This window comes from Equus quagga, chromosome 3, assembly GCF_021613505.1.
Source record: "Equus quagga isolate Etosha38 chromosome 3, UCLA_HA_Equagga_1.0, whole genome shotgun sequence".
In the NCBI taxonomy this organism is placed as follows: domain Eukaryota; kingdom Metazoa; phylum Chordata; class Mammalia; order Perissodactyla; family Equidae; genus Equus; species Equus quagga.
The window spans coordinates 108,343,658-108,368,472 of record NC_060269.1 but is presented as its reverse complement, the minus strand read 5'-3'; the positions used below and the strand labels follow the sequence as shown (position 1 = coordinate 108,368,472).

Here is a 24,815-nt window from a genome sequence, read left to right as displayed (position 1 = left end):
TAAAAATATAATATTTATACATGTAATTAAAGAGCTTTTTGTTATAAAATTTATACTCGACCTTTCGTTTTAATAACCCTTTTAGGAACCTGTCTGTCTCTATTGAATGCATAAATGGAGACAGGAAGAACTATGATATCATCGTGTGTTTCCAATTTGGGCTGAACTTAAAAATACGTATAGTAAATTGTTTTCTACACATTGTCTACATATTGTGATTTCAAGGGTGCCAGAAAGCCCCAGCATCCACTAACTGCTTACTTTGCTGATGAGTGAAATCTCCAATAAGATCAATTCTTGCCTTTTGTTAAAATGCAGATGTTCCTGGGAAGAATAATGACTTGAGCCCTAGCAGAGCTTTAGGTAAAGACGTTTATCACATTATTTCCTAAGTAAGGTGGATAACAAGAAGTGAGAGTTTGAGAAAAGGGGGCCTCTGAAGGGAAAAGGAAGTATTAGTGTGGAGGCAGTAGCTCCAAAATAGAGGAGACTGGGCAGTAGTCTTCTGGATGCTTCGGGCTTGGTTTGGTCTCTTTCACTGAATCAGTAGAAAAACATGTTATGTACTAAAGCATAATTAGCAAAGGATATGATGACTTGTTAGTGTTATTGTCCTTTGGTAAGCAATTCCTTAAATGTCACTTAACAGGGGAAGTAATAGAGTCGAATATTTTAGAAAAATAAAAAACGAGAAAGAGAAGATATAAAGTTATGTAGAGAGTGTTGTTTTAGACTTGGCCGAGTATAATGAGCCAATCAGCCTAGCCAGGTGTCACGGTGTTAGCCAGGATAAAAAGCCATTGTTCAGCAAGTATAATGGTTGTACAGTACCTGCCTCTTGGCATAAGATAGAGCCAAAGCTAAAATAGCCCAATTTGTACACCAAAGAGAGTAAAGATTAATCACATTTGGGCCTAATCAGAGCTGTTTCACTGGCCCACTGCTCAGATGTTTGCTTTTTCCTACCTCCTGGGTGTTTGATACAAAAATGTAAGCCTCAGTTATGGAGCTAATATTCTTCCAAAGGTAAAATAATTTTAAAGTAAAGTGAATGTAGAAAGGAAATGACAAAAGGAGCAGACATAGCCCCTCTTAATTTTCCATGTTCCTCGGTATAGTTCAAGGGGAGAGGGAAAGTTTGTAAATAATGATCTGTCATACTCAGGACATACTTATACTAAAAAAGTGTATGATGTTCATCTGAAATTAAAATTTCACTTAGCATCCTGCATTTTTTTGAGGAAGATTAGCCCTGAGCTAACATCTGTTGCCAATCCTTCTCTTTGGGCTGAGGAAAATTGTCCCTGAGCTAACAGCTGTGCCCATCTTCTTCTATTTTATATGTGGGATGCCTGCCACAGTGTGACTCGATAAGTGGTGCATAGGTCCTTGCCCAGGGTCCAAACTGGTGAATCCTGGGCTGCCAGAGCAGAGTGTGTGAACTTAACCATTACGCCACCAGGCTGTCCTCCTGCATCCTGCACTTTTAACTTTAATATGGCCATCCTAGTTTAGGGGCAGAACTCTCAAGAACTTCATCAGTGGCACTTTAAAAAGAAAAATGATAGGAACATAATAAATGCAATAAATATGGTGCTTTACCTTGAAAAACACTTCAGCTTTGTTGTGGAAGTGGGTGTCAGCTTGTGAGTTATTATAAGGAAGGAGTGGGTATGAGGGTTATCTGAAATCAGATGGCAAGTTCCAACACAGATGTGGATGGGCATGACTCATAACATACACAGTAAACTGAAGTCACTAGTAGACATTTGAAAGTATGTTTGTGCACGTTGGATATTCCTCTGTAGCTTAGTTCAGCTGAGTGCAGCCATTTTCTTAAAGGGCCAGAGATGGTCTGTTCCCATGACTCAGCTCCACCTTTGAAGCATGAAAGCAATCATAGACAATACATAAAAGAATGGGCATGGCTGTCTTCCAGTAAAGCTTTATTTACAAAAACAGACCATCTGCCGGCTTTGCATACATTTTCAGACCCATGACTTAGTGTTTCTTGACTACAAAATCTCACATAAGCAAATGCAAAAGTTGCATTTTGCTTAGTTTCCCAAACACATCAATTGCATTGGAACAAAGTTGTGTTTTCAAAACAAGTCTTATAATTTATTCTTAAATTTAGCATGTTACGATAAGGAGTGCATGGACAAATAGCAAGTGGTTGAAACTTAAATAAGGAGTCATTAATGCCTGTCCTGGGAAAATAAATATGCAAAGTTGTTAGTTGGGACATGCTAAATCAGGTTTACTCTCTCTGCCAAGATATTTTTATATTTTCGTTTCTTAAATTTAATTTTTTAAATTTAACCTTTTGTTTGCACTGTTTATATTTTAGAACATCCATTTACTCTAGAAATCTCTCTAGTGCTTTTTGCATTTAGTTTAGACTTTTAGAAAACATTTTAACTAAAATTCTAAAATCAGAGCATTTAAAATATATTTCTATTACTTTAAAATAACATAATTAATACTGAAATTATTCAAGTCTATATTATATAATACATATTTTAATATTAGGACCAGGAATATGCATTGCATGTAACTGATATGGAAGGTATTCTTCTTTCTTGAGCACTTGATTTAAAGTTGCTTTTTTAGATAGAGCATTTATTAATTATATGTTTCCTAGAAAATTTATCACGGTTGAAGCATATAAATATGTTCTGTACTTTCTACCTTCTCTAATGCAGGCAATCAGTTTATATTTATGGTATACATAATTGGTGAATGCTTCAGGCAGTACAATAGGCATATTAGTCTACAGAGCAATACAACTATTCCTCTGACATCCATATCTTCTGAAGCTCAAGCTGAACCATAAGGCTTTGGGGTATCCTTCAGAAATGTCCTTTATAAATTGTTGTGGTCAACTGATCCTCAACAGTGGGATCCTGATGTCAGTGTATGCTTTGGAAAAATACATTTAAATAAATTTTAAATTATTATTATTATTTTAGAAGCCTCAAGTAGATAATAAAAAAGCTTAGTTAATGCTACATTTTAAAGTATTTTGTATATCAATAAAGTATCTGTAAATATATTTACTTTATTAACATATACATGTGCAAATTAAAAAATACAGGAATTTGCCAAGACTTCAAATATATTTCATGTAATGTTAAATATTTTTCCAATTATAAGTTAATATAGCATTCCAGAGGAAGATGGGAAAGATTTTATGAAATAATTTTGAGAAGTTTTGAAATAATCTAAATACAACCTATAAATAGCCACATTTTTGTCATAAACAGATTTCTCAGCTCTAGCACAACACATAGAATTATGTTTAAATATAATTGAAATATAATTGGAGGGACATTTGGTTTTCAATTACATAAATAATCTAGATGAATTTATATTGTACTTTATTGAAAGAAAAATATTAAACTTTTTACCTATATTTCTTGTAATTTTAAAATTAATGTTCAGAAACATCCAATAATTACTTGAATATTATTTCTAACTGCCAAATGATTTTGCCAAAATTTGTTTTTTCTACTGGTAAGTTTGTCCAACATGCTTGTGGAAAATAAAACTGTACTTTGTTTTGGATTCTTAGGCTGCCTCTTGAATGGTAAAATAATATACATAAATTTTATATGGGATACATATTTTTGTTATATCATCACAAGACAATAAAAATAAACCAACTTATTTTTAATGTGAAACTTGAAAAGATTTTAATGTTGAAAATAACATTTAAAATAATTTCCACTAACTGATCACTTTCAATTTTATTTCTAGATTATCTCATCCATTAACTAGTGTCAGAAAACAAAGCCTTGAGAAGTTTGTCACCTCTAAAATGACTGTAAAATGTATTTCAACTTGCCATATTATTTTCTTATTTGAAAGGTAGTTTTAAAAAAGCCCTAAACATTTTGTGTCATTAGTATTTGACATGGGTGTCAGGAATAAAATGTCCACTAGATAATTCCATTGTAGAAATTATAGTTGGTCTTGTTGGTGGAACAGGGAGCATAAATCAGATTATGCATGAGTGTGTTTTACATGGCCTTATTTATGCCATTAAATTGCCAAGAGTGGACTCAGTACTATTTAGAGAATTAAATATCCTCAGGAGACTGTAAGTTTTGTAAGATCAGAGGCTTTGCCCACTTTGTTCCCTGCTGTGTCTCCAGACTTGGAATTTGGAATGCCTGGTAGAAAGTAGTCACTGAATAAGTATTTGTTGAATGAATGATGTCTTCCTGTGTTATTAAACCAATAAAAGTTTGACTAAACCAATAATAATTTGGGAAAACTTATTATTTAAGAATTTAGGGGCTGGCCCTGTGGCCTAGTGGTTAAGTTTGTGCGCTCTGCTTTGGTGGCCCAGGGTTTTGCCTGTTCGGATCCTGGGTGCGGACATGGTACGGCTCATCAAGCTGTGCTGAGGCGATGTCCCACATGCCACAACTAGGAGGACCCACATCTAAAAATACACAACTGTGTGCTGGGGGACTTTGGGGATAAAAAGGAAAAAAATTAAAAAATCTTAAAAAAAAAATTTCAAAAATGAATTTAAAATCGAACAGATCCCAACTTGAATGTCAGCTTTGGTGATTTTAGATAAGCTCCTTGTCTCTTTTTGATTTTGAGTGGCCACATTAAAAAATGTAGATGACAATACCTAAATTATAAAACTGTTGTAAAGACTGAATGAAAAAAAATGTGTTTAAGGCACTTAGCACACTGCGCAAAAACTAGAAACCACACATTTTAAAAGTAAGATTTTTAAAACTATATGTATGAGTTGATTTATTCATCAACCTTGTGATAATTACCTGCTGTACCAATCTTTGGTTTAGGTCCTGGGCATGTAGAAATGAATAAGACACGGCCTGGAGGAATTCAAAGACAAGAGATAAGCACAAGGAACAGTTACATAAATAAATAATTGCAGTGCAGTTACACATTGCTTAATGACAGGAGTGCATTCTGAAAAATGCATTGTTAGGTGATTTCGTCCTTGTGCGAACGAACTTCTGTTTTTGTGTGGCCAAACACTTGTTTTCCAAGTGTTTGCTCCATTTCACCTACCTGTGAATTACCTCCCTTTCTTGTGAAGGTCCTGACTCTCCCCCAACATCTTTATTTGTCTTTAGTTGAGGACAATATTTAAGGTGAGGGCCGTTTTGTTGAGTTACTCCGTTTTCCGGGGTTTATCCCACGTATACATAATTTAAGTTTTGTTTGTTTTTTCTCCTGTTTATCTGTATCATGTCAATTTAATTCTTAGACCAGCTAGAAGAACCTAGAAGGGTAGGGGAAAATTTCTTCCTCCTTTATACTACTTACATAAACCTAGATGGTATAGTCTATGAGATGCCTAAAATATGTGGTACTAATCTTATGGGACCACCATTGTATATGTGCTCCAAAATGTCATTATGTAGCACATGATGGTACTAAATTTCTAATGCCCATAATAGAGCTATGCACATTAAAATGGTAATGGAGAAAAGCATTTTATCTTAGATATGTTTTGTTCCAATCTCTTTCACCTATCAGTGAAGCTTGATAACTGCCTGAAGCACTTGAGAATATTACTGTTACATTTGACTTCCATGCTCTATTCTTGAAGTTATTTTTATGGTATTGTGGACCATACATTTAAAGAATTCTAGTGCTCAACATATGTTTAGCTGAAGAAATCCAGTGTCTGCTACTCTATAAATAGCTGTTGAATGAATGAACAAATGAATGAGAAGTTTGATTACATTTCAGGTATGGACACATAAATGAATAAATAAATGAAATGAAGATTGATGTAGTTGAGGAATAACTTCTTTAAAAAATGTGGCAAAGAAAGGCACCTCATTTGAAATTGAAAAACTCTGGAGTAAAAGTGATTTGTAGTGTCGTTGTCACAGTTTGTGTTAATAGAGCTAAATCACCTCCTAATGATTTAACACTTCATTTTACCATTTGTAGATCTTGCTTTCCTTCAACAACTTCCATTTTTTATTTAAAAAAATCTTTGATGATTAATTCTCATTTTCTCTCATGTATATTTTTGATTTTTGAAACAATGAAAATATTTATGAATCCACACATACGTTCTCTTTTTTATTCGTGACTGTGGCTGCATGTCTGTCTGTTTTTCTCTGTCTTTTTAATCACTGAATTGATATCTATGCTAGGGAAAAATATTGTAATCATTGCATAAAATTGTGTTGTACTTACCTAATGTGTTTGTCACACCTTTGGCCTCTGTCAAAGGGAGGATAGAGTAGAACTTGGTTAAGGCAAATATGCCATGATATCTCAGCTAATAGATTGAAAGGAACATGGAGAAGAACACAGGTATCCAGAGAAGAGAATGTGTATTTCTCTGTGTGTGTTGGGGTGGGTGGATTGGAGAAAAGACAGGATGTTACCTTAGATGTGATTTACCAAGCATTAGTCAGTAAATTAGTGTGAGGCAAATGCTCGAATTTGAAACTTTGGAATAATTTAGCTGGTCAAAATGCCTCTTTTATAAGAGGAAGCTAGAGCTTTGGAAACAAAAAACCTCTTATAGTGCTATCTAAAGCACACACGATTGATGTCATTTTGTCCTCTAAACTCTAACAGTCAATAATCACTTACTTCAATATGCTTCCTAAATGTAATGTAAAAAGTAAAGAGAGGATCTGACTTCTTTGATAGAACAAACTGTGTGATTCTTGAAATAATCACGGTGAGGAGTACAAATATTCCTTAAATTTAAAAAAAGATATGAGCACCTTCTGGAATATTCAGTGTTAACCTACAAGCTCTTATTTTACTCAAGCGAATGTTCTCTGAGTATATTCAAGTTTAGGGAAAAATTATACTGAACATTTATATGAGTGGGTCAGTCTCCTAAGTAAAACTATGAAGTACATTTTTAAAACCAACTATCTCCCATATTTACAGAAATATACCTCTTATTTATTTCCTTTTTATATGGCGGTTGATCTATAATTCTTTTAACTAGTTTACAAGCCTTGATGGTGCTGTCTGGATATGAAAAATTTGAGTCTTAAATTATAGCTCTGAGAACTTGATAATGTATCTTTGGAAATGCTTATTTTTGAGACATTTGATTTCCTTTTTTAGATGTTTAGTATTTAAACAACCCAAATAGAACAAAAAGTAAAATAAAGTTAAAACCTTATTGTTGAAGAATAGTAACCACTTGAATTTTGGTGCTTCTATTAAATATTGGGTGTGATGGAAACATTTCTAAGTAATTCCTTATTAGAGCAAACTGATTTAGAGGTTTTAGTGGAACTCAGTTTCCTTCTTAGCAAACTAACTGACTGACAATCACATTGATTTTTTTCCCTCATTAATGATTTTTTCATTAATATTTGATATTTCACCTTCTTCTAAATATTTTAACAGTTTCATTATCATTCTGTATGAGCTTCAAAATATTTCCAGATTTTTTTTTTGGAGAAACATTAGCCCTTACCTAATATCCGCTGTCAATCCTCCTCTTTTAGCTGAGGAAGATTGGCCTTAAGCTAACATCTGTGCCCATCTTCCTCTCTTCTATATGTGGGACACCTGCCACAGCCTGGCTTGATAAGTGCTACTAGGTCCGCACCTGGGATCGGAACTGGGGAATCCCAGGCTGCCGATGTGGCATGTGTGAACTTAACCGGTACACCACCTGGCCAGCCTCAATATTTCCAGCTTTTAATGATGATTGATTTATGACCTGAGGAAACTTTAAAATGACTGCATTGAATATTGATGGAAAACTCCTATTTCAAATTGTCTTTTTTCTTTGAACATCTATTGCTGTCCTCATAAAATATTGCTTTGTAGAAAGTCCACATACAATAGTTCTATGCAATGTATAATGCACAGTAATTTAGGATTAAGTAATTTAGCATATGTGAACTTACATTCTGACACATTCATACACACATTGCTTTCTTTTACTTGTGTGCTGGAGAATCAATAAATAGCCAGGCTCTAACACGCTTTCCCCTGTAGTCTTTATAGTTATAAAAATCACTTTAGGCTAACAGCTCTCTAAATCATTCCAGCATATATTGCAACAGGTGCTGCAAAGAAATTAAACATAAAAGGAAATAAAACAAAGTAAAAACCTCATTGTTGAAAAACAGTTACCACTGGTGTAATTTCTTCCATCCCTTCTCCTGAACCCCTACCCACATAGTTGCCACCATCTCTTAAGCAATAGTCAGGTAACTTTTTGTGAAACCGTGTCTGTGTTTTACCGCCAGCCATATAAATACTTGGTAGCTCAGCTTTAGCCGTGTTTTCCTGACTTTGTGGCTTTGCTGAATCATTATGAGGTGCAGCTGGAATAGCAATGCTAGATGGCTAGAGAGGGATCTCTTTTTTTTCAACAAGTCTGCTTGTGTCAGATCACCCTCAAAGGAAGCATTTTTCTCTAAAAGTCTTTTTCAGGATGTCCTAAATATTCTTTTGTATAGAGGACGATTACAGTTTAGATAAGATTTTACTTTATCAAAACCCTAACCTCAACTGAGTTAAAAATTCTTTCCCTTTGTCCAAAATAATGGTGACTTATGCATCTGCAGGTTGCAAATAGTGGGGAGAGAGAACTGAGACTCTTGCAATAGAGGCTGGAAATAGGATTAGGATAATTATTCACAATTGTGAGGAGTCATTGTTTCTTGTTTAATGGACTTTATAATAAAGGCTCTGTTACAGTGGCTGGCATAACGAGAATGAATGGCAGACTGAACCAGGGAAAAAAGGGCACCTAACTTCTCTACTTGAGTCATTGACTATCAACACCACCACCCTTTTGTACGGACAGAGCTCCCCATTTCTCAGGTAAAATGAAAGATAAAAGTAACACAGGTCACTAAAGTATATTAAAAAGTTGTAATTAAACTCTTCCTACTTCTTTGTGTCCCTTGAGCTAGACTCAGAGTTCTGGACTGTCCGTTCTACTTGGTTGGGTTTTGTCATATAACTCTGTCCTAATTCCAGAGAGTGTTAGAGTATTGGAATTTTCTCTGTTCTTAATGGGAGATCCAGCTACCATCACGCCTAAGTGATTCCACTCAGCCCTCAGATCTTAGAAGGGCAGTATTGCCTTGTGATTTAGAGTTCAGGCTCTAGAAGCAGCCTGCCTAGTTTGAATCTCTTCTTTTGCCACTGTGTGTCTTGTGAACAGTGATGTCTTCTTGGGAAATTATTTAATTGTTCTGTACCTCAGTATCTTCATCGTAAAAGATGTGATAATAATAGTGTGTAAGTTAAAGAATTAGCATGAGGATTAAACAAATTAACCTTTGCCAAGTGTCTTGAATGGAGCTGAGCACACAGTAGGTGTTGCGTACCGGGAAGACTTTCCTGAGTAAACACCTCTGTTTATAAGCTCTCACAGCCCATAGATTTCTCTTTAGAAGCCTTGGTCAGTGTGGCAGTTTCAACTTTGTGTGTGTGTGTGTGTGTCTGTATGCACACGTGTGCACTTCAAGTCTGTCATTTCATTTGAAGCCTATGCTCTCAGACATTTCAAATCCGGTTTTATATTAAAACTTGCTTTTTTGTCATCCTAGTACTATTTTATCCCCTGAAGAATATTCTTAGTCACTCTTTTGAGGTTGATGTGGTAAGAAAAAATGATAAATAGGTTTGGCCATATGAATCTTCTAAGTTCTAAATGTTATCCATTTCCAAGACATTTGTAGTTTACAGCGTGAGAATATTGAACAAAATACAAGTGCCAAGAGAATATGTCATTTGGGAATTCATTTGGGGTATAGTTATGCATGATTGGTTTGAGAAGTCCAAGGGCCCAAACTAAGTATGCCTAGGAAGGAAAAGAAGAGAGTATAGTTTTATCATGATTATACCCCAATAAGAATTAATTTCATTGTGTCTCATTTGTTAAAACAAAACAAAACAATAGTCTAAAACAATGGGTATGCTTTCTACCAGCTGGATGCTTTATTTTTCATTATTGATTATATACACTGATTAGGTAAGGGTAATTTAAAGTCAACTTCTTCCTTCTAATTACTTTGTTTTTCACACTTTTAGACAGTAATTCATAGTAAGATTCAAGACAGCTGAGAGGAAAGTCTTCTTTTCATATAATCAGAAAAACTGATTTTTGAAAGCGGCTAGGGAGAAAAATCTTGATTCCAAGTACCTTCTGAGGCAGAATTCACTTTAAGAAAGAGAATATGTTCAATTTTGGGATCTGGAAGTTATCTTAAAAGTATCTGGAATCCCATAGCACTGTATTAAAACACTTAAGTAGTAATTGAAACTAACAGTAAAAACCAATAAAACAGGGTAGTTCTTATCTGATTTACAGAAGCATTTAGGTAACAATGATTTATTGGATTTGCAGAAGTGGTAAATATAGGTATTACTGAACAGAGTTTTCGATAATTCTGAACATTTTTGTAAGATTTTGATTCCTATTCTAAGGTCTCAAATGTCATGATCACAAATGGTAGAAGGAAATCACTAGATATATTTGAGAAACAGTAAACCAGTTAGCACAAAGTGGTAGATTGTGGTTGGCTTTGAGTACTAGATTTAGTGTTTTTAATGTATCCTTGGTCGGCTATTATGTTTAAGACATTGCTTATGAGACATTGATGAATAGAAAAACATGGTCCATGTGATGATGTTGGAAAGATGAAGGAGGAGAAAAATACAAAATGCTTTGGGGTGGAGAATACTTGAACTATTACAGTAGTCTCAAGATTAGATGTTGTATTAGTTATCTTTGCTTGAGTGCTATTTGGCTGAGTGCTTCTGGCTCTGTGTCTCTGATGAGGTTACAGTCAAATTGTTGGCCAGGGCTGCAGTCTCACCTTATGGTTCAACTGAAGGAGAAGCCACATGCGAGCTTACTCATGTGGGCCTCTCTACAGTGCTACATCATGACATGGTAGCTTAATTCCTCCAGAATGAGCCAAACAAAATAGAGAGTGCCTAAGATGGAAGCTACACTGTTTTTATTATCTAATCTTGGAAGTGATAGTCTATCACTTCTGTCATTTTCTCTTTGTTAGAAGTGAGTCAGTAAGTCCAGTCTAGCCTCAAAGGGGATGGATTACACAGGGTGTGGCTACCTGCAGGCAAGAATCGTTAAGGTTCATTTTAAGGCTGCCTACCACAGATATTAAAGCCTGAGATGTAGGTTTGGGAGAAGTAGAAAGAAAGACCTATATTAAGGAAGGTATTGATAGTCTTTGGAGAGATAGCTCTAAATTTTAACCATGGCTTTGTGTCTGACTCAAGATATGACCTTGAGCGAACTTATCTTCTTTAGGCCATAGATTTCCCATTTGTAAAGTGAAGTGTTGGACTCAGTTATACCTAAGGTTTCTTTATTATTTGTCATTACTTCCTTTTAGCCCTTGTATCTGATTGAATTTTAGGAGCCAAGGAATCTGATTAGGTATGAGGATCATCAGTGCTACAGATAAATTAAGTAGATTGAAAACCATGAAGAGGCCATTGGATTTGACAATTATAATAAGGCCATTAGGGAATTTTTTGAGAGAGTTTTCAGTGAGTGAAGGAGACAGAACCTGGGCTGGAAGTAATTAGAGATTGAAGTGGCCGTGAGGTAATGGAGCCAACATTTATTGGTTGCTAAGGTGAGAATTTTGGCAGTGAAAGGAAAAAGACACCTATTTGTATGTGTTTGAGTGTGTCTTTTTTTTTTTAAGAGAGACTTTCATATGTTTCTGAGAAAGAAAGAGACCAGGGGTAAAAAGGAGCCTCAGTCTTACTCACCTTTGTATCCTGGGGACTTTGTACAGTGCCTGGAGCCGAGCAAACACAGGGCTGGTGCGGGGGTGGTAAAGGCATCAAAGCATCTATTCTTTCTCCTATCAATGAAGGCAGGGGATATACCGTTAAGAGCAGGCTCTAGATTGAGGCCGCGGGCACTGATCCTGGCTCCAGCACTTCTTAGATGGTGACATGTATTTGAGCAAGTTTGTTGAAGTTTTTGTGGCTCAGCTTTTCCATGTGTAAAATGGGTGTAATTTCAGACTGTGCAAGAAATAAATGAGGAAAAAAACAAAGACAAACTCAAAACATATATAGTGTTTATAACAGAGCATAAGATATGCTAAGAACTTAACACATATTAACCCTTATTATTAACTAGTTTTATTTAGGAAAGAAGATTTTCAGGCGTTTTCTCTTTGACTTAACCAAGTGTGATTTCTCTATTATCTGGAACTTTAATCGTTGGCTTGTTTTATTAAAATTTAGTAAAGCAGAAATTTATTGACCTTGTATTGGATGCCAAGCCTTGTGCTAGTTGATGGGAACATAAAAATGAATAAAATATGACCTTGTCCTTTCAGGCCTTATTGTCCAGGAGGAGATATACATGTGTGAACAAATGAGAGTAATAAAGTATTCTTGACCCTGTGATAGAGTTGTGAATAGGCATTTTGAGGAATTGTCAGGACAACCTTTGCAGGGGAAAAATTCATGAATATTATAGAAGCAGGGCTTATTTTGTGATGGGAAGAGATTAACAAATAGATTAGCAATATAGGTAATTAGGGAGCTCATGCTTGAGTTTCTTCTTTTGCAATTCAGCCAGCAGACAGAGCATTTTAGATGAGTAAGCTTTGGTGTATGTTAAGAACATAAAACAATTTGTGCAAAATCTTTCTGAAATATTGAGAACGTAGTCTTGGTATCTAGGTACCAGCGTCTTATGTGAATAACTTCTAAATGGGGAAAACAAAGAATGTGAAGAAGATCCTACCTCCTTTTGTGAATGAAAGTGAGAGAAATCATTTTGGGTCTTTTCTGTGGGACACTTTGATCTGCCTCCCGACCAAGTGAAGTTCTAAAAGTTAAGTACATGTTACAAACAAACAAGTCTCACTGAGGATTATGATAAATAGCACGTTAGGACACTGAGATAGTTTCTTTATTTACATTATTTGATGAATACAAGGTTTTATAGAATATTATTAGTTGCTAAGTTCATGAAACCAAACTGATGTCATCATTGTCCTAAAGTATTGATATATTTTTTTTAATTAGAACATGTTAAAATATTCATCTGTCTAACAGGAAGAAACAGTGAGAACACTTGAAGTAGCAAAATAAGCAAAAAATGAGAAATGTCCTCATTGTGTTCCTTTCATAATTTTTTTCACCCTAAACAGGAATGAGTATGTTAACTTCATTAGTGCCGTGATGAATTTTATTAACAGGAAAAGACCTATATATCTCAAAACTTTAGCACTAAGGAATACCATCTCTTTAGTATCTAAAGCATAAATATTTTTAACTCGAGTGCTATTATATTTCACCTATTTATCCAAATGTAGTGTATTTCCTCCAAAGATAAATCATTTTCCCCCACAAGATTTTGAAGTTGCTGGTTAAATTAATATAAATTACTGTCCAACTCTCATTAAATCACTGTTGCCCCATTGTATAAAGTTCCACTTTTAATTTAAAGTGATTAATCTCTCACCAAAGAATGTGTGCACTTCATAACAATCAATTAAACTACTTTAGGCTAATCTAACAAACTATTTTAGAATGTGGAGGGAAATGTGAAATAAATGTCTTCCCACTGTCTCTAACTGAACATTCTGATCAGAGTTTTCATAAGCTAGGAAATTTCCTAATGTTTCTTTGTTTGTCATTGGTTTGTTGTATAGTAGTGTTTATTGCATGTCACATGTCTTAGGGTCCCTTAATTCTCTGCGTAAAAAATAATAGTATTTGTTTGAATCATGACATTTTAAGCCTATTCTATCAGAACCTGAAGGGAATGAAGTAAGTTGGGATACTATTAACAAAACTACTGTATCACCTCAGTTGAGGGAGAAGGAAAATACTCCATTCTGGTTGAATTCAGAGCTCATTTCTGAAAGTGACAAAGATTTATAGTTTCTTGTCTGTCAGTCTCACTTAGTCCCCTTGGTACTACATCTTTCTTGAAGTACATAAGAATGGTTAGTGCTAATAGCAAGATATTTCCTATAAAGGTGTATCTTAAAGGTGGATTCGAGAAATGTTAGAAAAGCCGTTCTGATTTTTTGAAATAGTAATGAATTATGACTACTAAGTGTAGGTCTTGATTAATATTCGTAAAACATATCTTACGTTTTCTTTGTTTTGTCAAAATACCTGCCAAGATCTTGTGTTAACTGCAACGACTATACAGGTTCCTCAGGAGCCTTAATAATATTCCAGGGATTTAAACTTCAATTTTAGAATAGTAAATCAGTAATAAATGAGACTTCTAAATTCTGTTACCTTGGAAGATTGATAAACTGTGTGTATTTTGTGTTGAATTGGACGATGTCTATAGATTTCACGGTGAAGCAAATCTGTAGATCATGTACTGATGAAAAACTAATGACAGCCTTTAATTTCAAGAAGTCCATGGTATTACACGAGCATTTTAGTTAAGAATTTAGACTTTGCTCTTAAAACACTGGTGCTTTCTCAAGAAATGGGTGAATTAGCAATATTACAATCTATCTTGGCCCAGGGGCACTTTTTTGGGCTGTGCTCATTTGGGGCATGAGAGTCCTCATATTTATCAGTCGGATTTTCTGCTGCACAATAGTCTATTTTATCTTCTGGCTAATTCCTTTATAAATTAAGTACTTTTTCTATCCTTTCTTAGCATAATCAATTATTCACCAAATATTCCTGTGTATCCATAGTTTATAAGGGTAATTAATATTGCTAAGGCTCTTTTATCCTACTTCCTACATCCCACTTTATTTACTAAACGAAGGACTTGAACTCAATGCTTGTGAAAACACTGAAGAAATATGCAGAAATAAATGAAAAGATACTGCAACAAGCCTTATTCTTTATGGTTTGAAAAAGCATTATACAGAAGTACCTCTGATAACATAATTTTAAAAAATCTATATTTCACAGCTTTTCAGTAGTTTTTGGGTTCCCTACATCTTAATTAATTTGAACTATAATTTCGGTCTCCATACAAATAATATAAAATCAAAAAAGTCAATTGCACCAGGGAATTAATGAGATTCCCCATTAATATGTTAGAATATTTGTGGTCAGAATTTTCATTTGGCAATGTGGTCAAGCTTTGGTTTGGAAGTCATTTCTTTTTTCATTATTATTAAGCTGTAGTGGCATTTATTTTTTAAAAATAGTGGTGCCTTATTTAAAATAGCAATGATCTACATTAAAAATTATAAAAAAGAGTTGAACCAAAAAAGGCTACTATTTTTTTTTGTGAAGATATTAACATTCCAGGAAGCAGTGAATTCTCTGGACAAAAGGGCTTGATACAAAGATGTGTGAAATAAAGAATCTGAACTGTGCCTTCAGCTCCTTCTAAACAGAAAGTTATTTCCCAAATGTATTTTACATTTTCTTCAGTTTCCCTAGACATTTGGCAAATGTATCCCAGTAGAAAGGAGAGTGCAGAGGAGGGCAAGGATGCAGAGTTATGGAAGTATATAACATCATTACCTCACTTGGCTTAAGGGATTTAAGAAGCTGTGTACAATTGAAAATGTTTCATGGAGTGTATTTTGGGGTTGGATCAGTACATTCTGCCATGATATGTGTTACGATACTTCTTTGTCTTTATTATTTTAGAAAGCTTTAATTATTTTGGCACAGGAATGCATTTATACTAGAGAATTCGTGAAAAAAACTAGTCATTTCTTAATGTTTAATGCATTACATTTCTCCTTTTAGAAAAAGGTTTGTAGTAGATGATTTTGAGTTTTCCTTAGTTCTGACACACCATAATTACACAAATATGGACTTTGTAACTTTTTATATATATTAAACTATTTTAATTTCTCCATAAAATGTCTTAAGAGTCACATGTTTCATTTTTATTTCCTTATAAATTTGCTTGAAGAATAGAACATAAAATAATAATCACTTCATTTGGAACAGAATCTCCCAAAGCCAATAAAAAGTTGATCTATGTCAGAGTAATTTTTATGGGTGTCTAGGATGAACTCCATGGTAAAAGGATTAATGCGATATTTCTTTCCAGATAATTTTGTATCTTCTGTTTAATTTTAAGATACACAAGCTCCCACTGAGATACATGTTTGTATAAAAGCATCTGCACTGATGATATCAGAGTGCTTCTCGTAACAGTGTTAGTGAACCTTTGCTTTCTTGGCCAGACCACTCAAAGTCAACAAAGCAAAAGAGAAAGAACGAAAAAAAAAAGGAAACATAGTGGGGTCATGTCTGAGAGTAGTTAATGGATGCTTTTGGTTTAATGATGTCTGAAATGTATTTTTTAATGCTCCTTAGAATTCAAAGAAATTTTTCCAATACCTTAACTGTTTTAATTGCTGAGAACACTGATGTCCTCCAGACTGCCAATCACATTTCTTTTTGGCCTCTGCTATGTGTTTTCATATCTGAGTTTCTGAAATATTTTGGGAATCAAGTATGGGGCTATTTGGCTCTTTCTACTTGAGATAAAGATGATTATTATTATGTCTATTTCTTGGATCTGAATAATGAAGATGTTTTACAGTTTGATATTTACTGGCATTATTCAGCAAATTTTACTTTAATTATTGATTTGTAATAAGACGTGCCTTTTTATTTAAAATTTTTAACTGTGCTTGTTTTATTTATGTTCACGTGAACTTTAAAAACCATTTTATTTTAGGTAATATGTTTTGATGATGAAGAAAAAATCGATATACTCTAAAAATCTTTTCTTTCTATAGATGGGCCATGTAGGAAATATTCAACATATTTTTGTTGTTTGATTCATAGATGTCTGAAGCTATACTTCAGTTGAACTGACAAAGTTTTTTCTTTTTTCTCTTCCTTCTTTTAGATATTAGCTATTAGGAAGTCAAGTCTTGACAAAATTGTCAGGGCCCCCAACCTTTTTTTGACAACTGGCTCCCAACCAGATCCAAGTTTTCCTTTCTGATAGAAAAAAAATAATATTAATAAGCAACTAATCCCTGTTTATAAATCAACTACTCATGCTAGAAAATTTACGTAATTTAAAAAGGACCACATGAGAAGATATTTAGACATACGTAAACTTTACATATGTGAAACACACATGCACAGACACGTACATACACTAGGGTGGAAGGACAGATACTCAAAAAATATTTGGTTATGTTACCTACCCATCTTCCTGTGGAGTTCCTTGGTGAAAAATACACTTGGGCCATAAGACATTCTACAAATCTGTAAAAATATGCAATGTCACGTCTCACTCTCTCTGTCGATTGATGGGGGTGATTCTCTTTTTGTGTGTGTGAGGAAGATTGACCCTGACCTAACATCTGTTGCCAACTTCCTCTTTTTGCTTGAGGAAGATTGTTGCTGAGCTAACATCTGAGCCAATATTCCTCTACTTTATGTGGGATGCCACCACAGTGTGGCTTGATGAGTGGTGCTACATCTGTACCCAGGATCCAAACCTGTAAACCTCCAGCTGTTGAAGTGGAGGATGCGAACTTAACCACTATGCCACTGGACCTCCCCCTAGGGGTGTTTCTTAAAGGGAGCTATTTTTTGGAAACCTTTTTAAAAATCTTTTTTCCTTTTTTTGCTTGAGAAAGATTAGCCCTGAGTTAACATCTGAGCTAGTCTTTCCCCAATTTATATGTGGGTCACTACCACAGCTTGGCTGATGAGTAGTGTAGGTCCATGCCTGGAATCTGAACCCTCGAACTGGGGCCACTCAAGTGAAGCATGCCAAACCTCACCACTAAACCATGGGGCCATCCCCTAAAAATATTTTTTAGTGTAAGTGAATATAAAAAAGTTTAGGAAATAGGGGAAGATTTAAATGAGAAACTATTTATTGAGCTCACCCTAGGGGAAAACATTATGATGCATAACTCATAATTAAGGGGATTAAGGAAATTTAAGGGGTAAAAATATAGTGTAAATCACTGGAAACTTGTATGTCAAAGGTGTAATGACTATATGGTGATACATGGTATTTTGAAGTTTGTAATCCATGTTAACATTGTTTTCAGTGATATTGTTTCTTCTTCATCTTTTTAAATCAGCCATTCTTGTTGTATTCCAAGGATGCAAAATTCTTTTTTTTAAGTGAGTTCTAATTGACATATAATATTATATTACTTTGAGTTGTACAACATAAAGATTCAATATTTGTATATATTGCTAAATGATCACCACAATAAGACTAGTTAACATCCATCACTATACATAATTACAGAATTTTTTTTCTTGTGATGAGAACTCTGAAGATTTGCTCTTAGCAACTTTCAAATATGCAATAAAGTTTTATTAACTGTAGTCACCATGCTGTACATTACATCCCCATGACTTATTTTTTCTACAACTGAAAGTTTGTACCTTTGACTCCCTTCACTCATTTCACATACCCCTCAACCCTGCCTCTGACAACCAGCAATCTTCTGTTCTCTGGATCTATGAGCTTATTATTATTATTATTATTTTAATATTCCACATATACGTGAGATCATACAGTATTTGTGTTTTCCTGTCTGACTTATTTCACTTCACATAATGCCCTCAAGGTCCATCCATGTTGTTGCAAATGGCAAGATTTCGTTCTTTTTTATTACTGTATAATCTTACACCTTATGTGTGTGTGTGTGTATGTATATACACGCCCCATTTTCTTTACCTATTCATCTGTTGAAGGGCACCTAGATTGTGTCCTTATCTTGGTATTGTAAATAATGCTGCATTGAACATTGGAGTGCACATAGCTTTTCAAGTTAATGTTTTCGTTTTCTTCAGCCAAATACTCAGAAGTGGAATTACTGAATTATATGGTAGTTCTATTTTCAATGTTTTTAGGAAGCTCCATACTGTCTTCCATAGCAGGTGAATCAATTTACCAATAATTCTCAACCACAGTGCACAAGGGCTCCATTTTTCTCCACTTCCTCACCAAACTTTGTTATTTCTTGTTTTTTTTTTTTTTTTTTTTTTTAAATAATGGCCCTTCTAACAGGTATGAGATGATGTCTCATTGGGGTTTTACTTTGCGTTTTTCTGAGGGTTAGTGATGTTGAACACCTTTTCATGTACCTATTGGCCATCTGTATGTCTTCTTTGGAAATACGTCTATTCAGATCCTCTGCCCATTTTGTAATCGGATTTTTTTTTGCTATTGAGTTGTATGAGTTCTTTAAGTATTTTGGATATTAACCCCTTATCAGATATATGATTTGCAAATATTTTCTCCCATTCACTAGATTGCCTTTTTATTTTGTTGATAATTTCCTTTGCTGTGTAGAAGCTTTTTAGTTTGATGTAGTCCCGCTTGTCGATTTTTGCTTTGGTGTCAAAAAAATCATTGCCAAGACTGATGTCAAGGAGCTTACTGCCTGTGTTTTCTTTTAGGAGTTTTATAGTTTCAAGTCTTACATTCAAGTGTTTAATTCGTTTTGAGTGAATTTCTGTATATGGTGTGAGATAGTGGTACACTTTCATATTTTTGCATGTGGGCTGTCCAGTTTTCCCAACGCTATTTATTGAAGCTACTGTTCTTTCCCCATTGTATATTCTTGGTGCTTTGTCACAAATTAATTGACCATGTATGTGTGGGTTTATTTCTGGGTGCTCTATTCTGTTTCATTGGTCTTTGTGTCTGGTTTTATGCCCATGCCATACTGTTTTCATTACTATAGCTTTGTAATATAGTTTGAAATCAGGGAGCATGATGCTTCCAGCTTTGCTCTTCTTTCTCAAGATTGCTTCAGCCATTCGGGATCTTTTGTGGTTCCATACAAATTTTAAAATTGTGTGGTCTAGTGCTGTGAAAATTGCCATTGGAATTTTGACAGGGATTTCATTGTATCTCTAGATTGCTTTAGGCCCTGGTGGTTTGCTTTGGTTAACATGCTTTGGACATTTTAACACTGTTAATTCTTCTAATCAATAAGCGTGGAATATCTTTCCATTTATTTGTGTCTCCCATTTCTTTCATCAGTGTCTTATAGTTTTCAGTGTACAGGTCTTTCACCTCCTTGTTTAAATTTCTTCCAAAGTATTTTATTCTTTTTGATGCAATTATAGGGATTATTTTTGTAATTTCTCTGTTAGTTCATTTTTAGTGTATAAAAATGCCACAGATTTCTGTATAATAATTTTGTTTCCTGTGACTTTATTATATTTATTTGTTAGTTCTAACAATTTTTTTGGTGGAGTCTTTATGGTTTTCTATATATAGTATCATGTCATCTGCAAGTGACACTTTTACCTCTTTCTTTCCAATTTGCATGCCTTTATTTCTTTTTTCTGCCTAATTGCTCTAGTTAGGACTTTCAATACTATTTTGAATAAAAGTGACAGGTGTAGGCATCCTTGTCTTGTTCCTGATCTTAGAGGAAAAGCTTTCAGCTTTCTACTGTTGAGTATGATGTTAGCTATGGGCTTGTCATATATGGCCTTTATTATGTTGAGGTACATACCCTCTCTGTCCACTTTATTGAGAGTTTTTATCATAGATGGATGTTGAGTTTTGTCAAATACTTTTCTGTATCTATTGAGATGATCATATGATTTTTATCCTTTATTTTGTTAATGTGGTGTATCACATTGATTGATTTGCAGATGTCGAACCATTCTTTTATCCTTGGAATAAGTCCCATTTAATCATGATGTATGATCCTTTCAATGTATTGTTGAATTTGGCTTGCCAATGGTTTTTTGAAGGTTTTTGAATTTATGTTTACCAGTGATATCACCCTGTTATTTTCCTTTCTTGTATTCTTCTCTGGTTTTGGTATCAGAGTAATGGTGGCCTCGTAAAATGAGTTGGGAAGATTTCCCTCCTCTTCTATTTTTTGGAAGAGTTTGAAAAGGATTGATATTAATTCTTTGAATGTTTACTGGAATTTACCAGCGAAGCTCTCTGGTCCTGGACTTTTGTTTGTAGGGAGATTTTAAACTACTGATTCAATATCCTTACTAGTAATTGATCTGTTCAGATTGTCTGTTTCTTCCTGATTCAGTCTTGGAAGGTTTTATGTTTCTAGGAATTTATCCGTTTCTTCTCAGTTGTCCAATTTGTCGGCATGTAATTGTTTGTAGTAGTCTCTTATGATTCTTTGTATTTCTGGTTGAGTTCTGTGTATTTGAGTTGTAATGTGTCCTCTTTCATTTCTGATTTTATTTATTTGAGTCCTCTCTCTTTTTTTCTTGGTGAGTTTGGCTAAAGGTTTGTGAATTTTGTTTCTTTTCAAATAACCAGCCCTTGGTTTCATTGATCTTTTCTATTGCCTTTTTAATCTTTATTTCATTTATGTCTGCCCTGATCTTTGTTATTTCTTTCCTTTTCCTAACATTGGGCTTCATTTATTATTCTTTTTCTAGTTTCTTGAGGTATACAGAATTCTTAGTTTTAAATCATAGTGAATTAGTCTAAAAGACATTGACTTATTTGCTGATTGGTATAATGGTCAATCGTTTTATATATAATTATAAAATTAAAATATATCTAACACACGTCTAGTAATATACTGGCTATGGTAATGAACAGTCATTTATTTCAGACAACTAAGTTTTGAAACTATTTAATTGTCAATGATCTAATTAATACATAATAGTAAGCTCAATGATGGGATTTAATCGAATTAGAGGATTTCATGCATTTCTTTGTTCTGGCTAAAATGACCTTGTAATTGGAAAGTTATATTTGTACAATGGCAACTAAGAGAATAACAAGAAAAAGGCAAAGAAGAGAAAAGAAAGGTAGGATGATGCTCTGTAAATAGTGTGTAGTGATTACAATGTTACCAGGTAGTACTCATTTTTCTTAGCCTCCTTAGGTGTAATGAGGGAGCTGGAGGAAGGTGGGCCTTGAAATTATCCAACTGTAAAAGGCCAACAAGACCCACCACAAATGTACACGTCCTCATGTGGGCAAAGCTGATACAGTTTGTTAGGATAAAAAAAACACTCATGACAAGAGGAGGAAAGCCATTACATAAAATTAATTCATGGAGACCTTTATTTATGAATGATTGGGATTTTATGTATTAATTAGGGTCCTTTATCAAGACCATGGGGAAGTTTGAGATAAAATATATTTATCTGTGTTTTATTTTAAAACTACATATTAAAATAAACATTTTCATTTAAGGTAAAAAATAAGACGTCACATAGGAAAAAGACAGAATCCCCTTCCAAAGGCCAGTATTTTGGTTGACTATATAATCTTCTTACTCTTACACAAAGAAAAGTAGTTATCTCCTCTTTATGTTAACATTTTTACAAAATGAAAAGTAAAGGATTTAAACTCTCTGTTTAAACTGTGTCATGTTTCCTGCATAGTATTAAAAAAATCATTATTATGTTAAATCTTCATAAAAGCAAAACTCTATTTTCTTCCTGAGTCCAATTGTCTTGAGATATTTCAGAGAACACCTTAGTTTTTAATGTCACCAAAAAATAAGTCAATGTCTAAATTGCATGGAGAAAATAATCTTTAGGTTGCTTTGAACTATATCTTGTTGAATAATTGCAGACGTGCTAAAAAAGGCAAAATTAGAAGACAGATTACTGCTTCTAAAACAGGTAAAAGAAAGATTTGTAATTATTCTAATTCACAAAATTTTTTAACTCTCGTAAGATTAGTACTAATGTAGTTATTCAATTAAAAAATGTTTTTAATCTAAAGAAATTTCAACATTTTCCATGGTATGGAATTATGTACTTTATGTACCATCACTATAAAATATGTTACGAGGATATTTAAATAAAATATTAGTTAAAACGGATCCAGGGGCTGGCTCAGTGGCATAGTGGTTAAGTTCATGTGCTTTGCTTCAGTGGCCCAGGGTTTGCAGGTTCGGATCCTGGGCACGGACCTACATACCTCTCATCAAACCATGCTGTTGCAGTGTCCCACTTACAAAATAGTGGAAGATTGCCACAGATGTTAGCTCAGGGCCAATCTTCCTCAAGCAAAAAGAGGATGATTGGCAATGGATGTTAGCTCAGGGCCAATCTTCCTCACCCCCCCCCCCCCCCCCCAAAAAAAGAAGGGCCTAGATATCATATGCATAATAATCTACCAGCTTGGTTGTTTCTGATTGATTTTCTATCACAGTCAGTCTGTGTTCCCGTACTTTATTTCTAGCTAAAGCCAATTGTTAACCAATGACACTATGTATCTTTTTGTACAATTTGCCAATTTTGGGTACTTTATAACCTGGGTGCCTCCTGAATTGTCCTTGTGAATCACCATTCTGCCAAGAAAGGACTGAACAAAGAAATGATTTATGTACTGAAACATCAAGGTAATTTTTAAACTATGTAACTCAAAGGTATTTTTACGAACAGCAAAGAAAAAAAGGGCTTTTTGTGGGGATCAAAACAGTGGTGTCTTTAAATAAATAGCAACCATTAAGCTATTTTAGATGTTTCAATTATTAAGAAAATAAAGTTTTTGAAAAAGAATCTTATAGGGATTTGTCTTAAACAATAACCTTTGTCAAAATAGTTTTGGATAGCCACTTTTATGCTTTTCTTTTTGAAGTTTTCTTTCCTTATGTATTTCAGTGGCGTAGTCCCTATTTAGAATAGGTTGCTACTTGGCCTAAATTTTTTAAGTGTAACTTGGAGATAATTATATAACATATCCTATTACCTAATGGGAAATAGAAAAGAGTCACCCTATGGAATACTGTCTTGCTCAAATCAGTGAGATGATTTCCTTGAAGTTTCCAGTTTTTGGACACATTGGAAAGCATGGACACCCGAGGATGCAGCATTAAGACCTCTAGGTGAGATGTGTGTGTCTGTTTTTGTGCTAAGCTGTTCATACACTTTCACATTTCTTAATGAGGCTGTTCTTTTTCAAGTGTTATTCTTCCATTCACCAAGACTCTTTTTGTTTTTTAACAATTGTTTTAATTAAATCACTATTTACATTGGTTTAATTACCTCTCTACATCAGAAAATGTATAGTATTACTTGGGGAGACATCTTTAGGAGTCATTCAGTATAATATTTTAATTGATAAGTGCTTGTCATTATTTAATTTGAGGTGCCATTTATTTTTACCATTATAAAGTATGCCAAATATACAGAAGGTACACTGAGAAATCACAATTGACTAATGACAGCTTTGAATTATGTATTCATAGTATTTTTTTTGTTGGACTAGGTTATTAAAATCACAAAAATTTTGAGTTGCAATATTTGTTGGATAAATATATGAGTGAATGGGATAATAAAAGATTATATGGTATCATGTGTGGTTATGTATACATTTATATAAATACATATTACATATATATGTTAATAAATAAATTAGTATATTAACAACTTAGTATCATAAGTTCTGTTATGAAATTCTTTAATTGTGGGAATCTAAACAGGACTTGCCTTATATATTCCTTCTCTAGATACATCCTTTATTATCCTGTATTTAAATATATTAGCCACATCAGTTTAGTGATTTCTTTTCCACTTGGGTACTACCACTTGGAAATCACCCACCCCCCTGCCACTTTTTTTGTGTGTGATGTTTTTCCTTCCCTCACAAACTTTTGCTTACTGATCTCCAGACCTAACTGATGCTTTTTAGTTTTTCTCAATGCTGTTCCAGGTCAGTTTCTACAGTGATAGGACTCACAGAAGCCAGATGAATAGAACAAAAAGATAGCTTCATTCTGATTTCTTTTTACTCCATGTTTACCAATTAAAACCTACCAATTAAACCCTAAAAACTAAGGAGATATTTTTGATGGGAAAATAGACTTCTTTATCCTGAAAGCAAAATGCCAGTATCTCCATCTTACACCTGTTTTATATTACTATAGTTAGAGTAAAATGAAATAATACATGTAAAG

At 34.1% G+C, this 24,815-nt stretch overlaps 1 protein-coding gene across 18 annotated transcripts in view; it reads left to right on the top strand.

The window, feature by feature from the left end:
• ADGRL3 (adhesion G protein-coupled receptor L3) overlaps nucleotides 1–24,815 on the top strand; it is a 794,963-nt gene that overhangs the window by 245,007 nt on the left and 525,141 nt on the right. Inside the window, exon 1 of one of the 18 annotated variants that reach the window (XM_046656105.1) lies at nucleotides 8,803–8,823. The exons of the other annotated variants lie outside the window; for them this stretch is intronic. The gene's annotated coding sequence lies outside the window, so the exon portion shown is untranslated. Of the gene's footprint in view, nucleotides 1–8,802; nucleotides 8,824–24,815 lie in introns of those variants that run through there. 18 annotated transcript variants of the gene reach the window in all.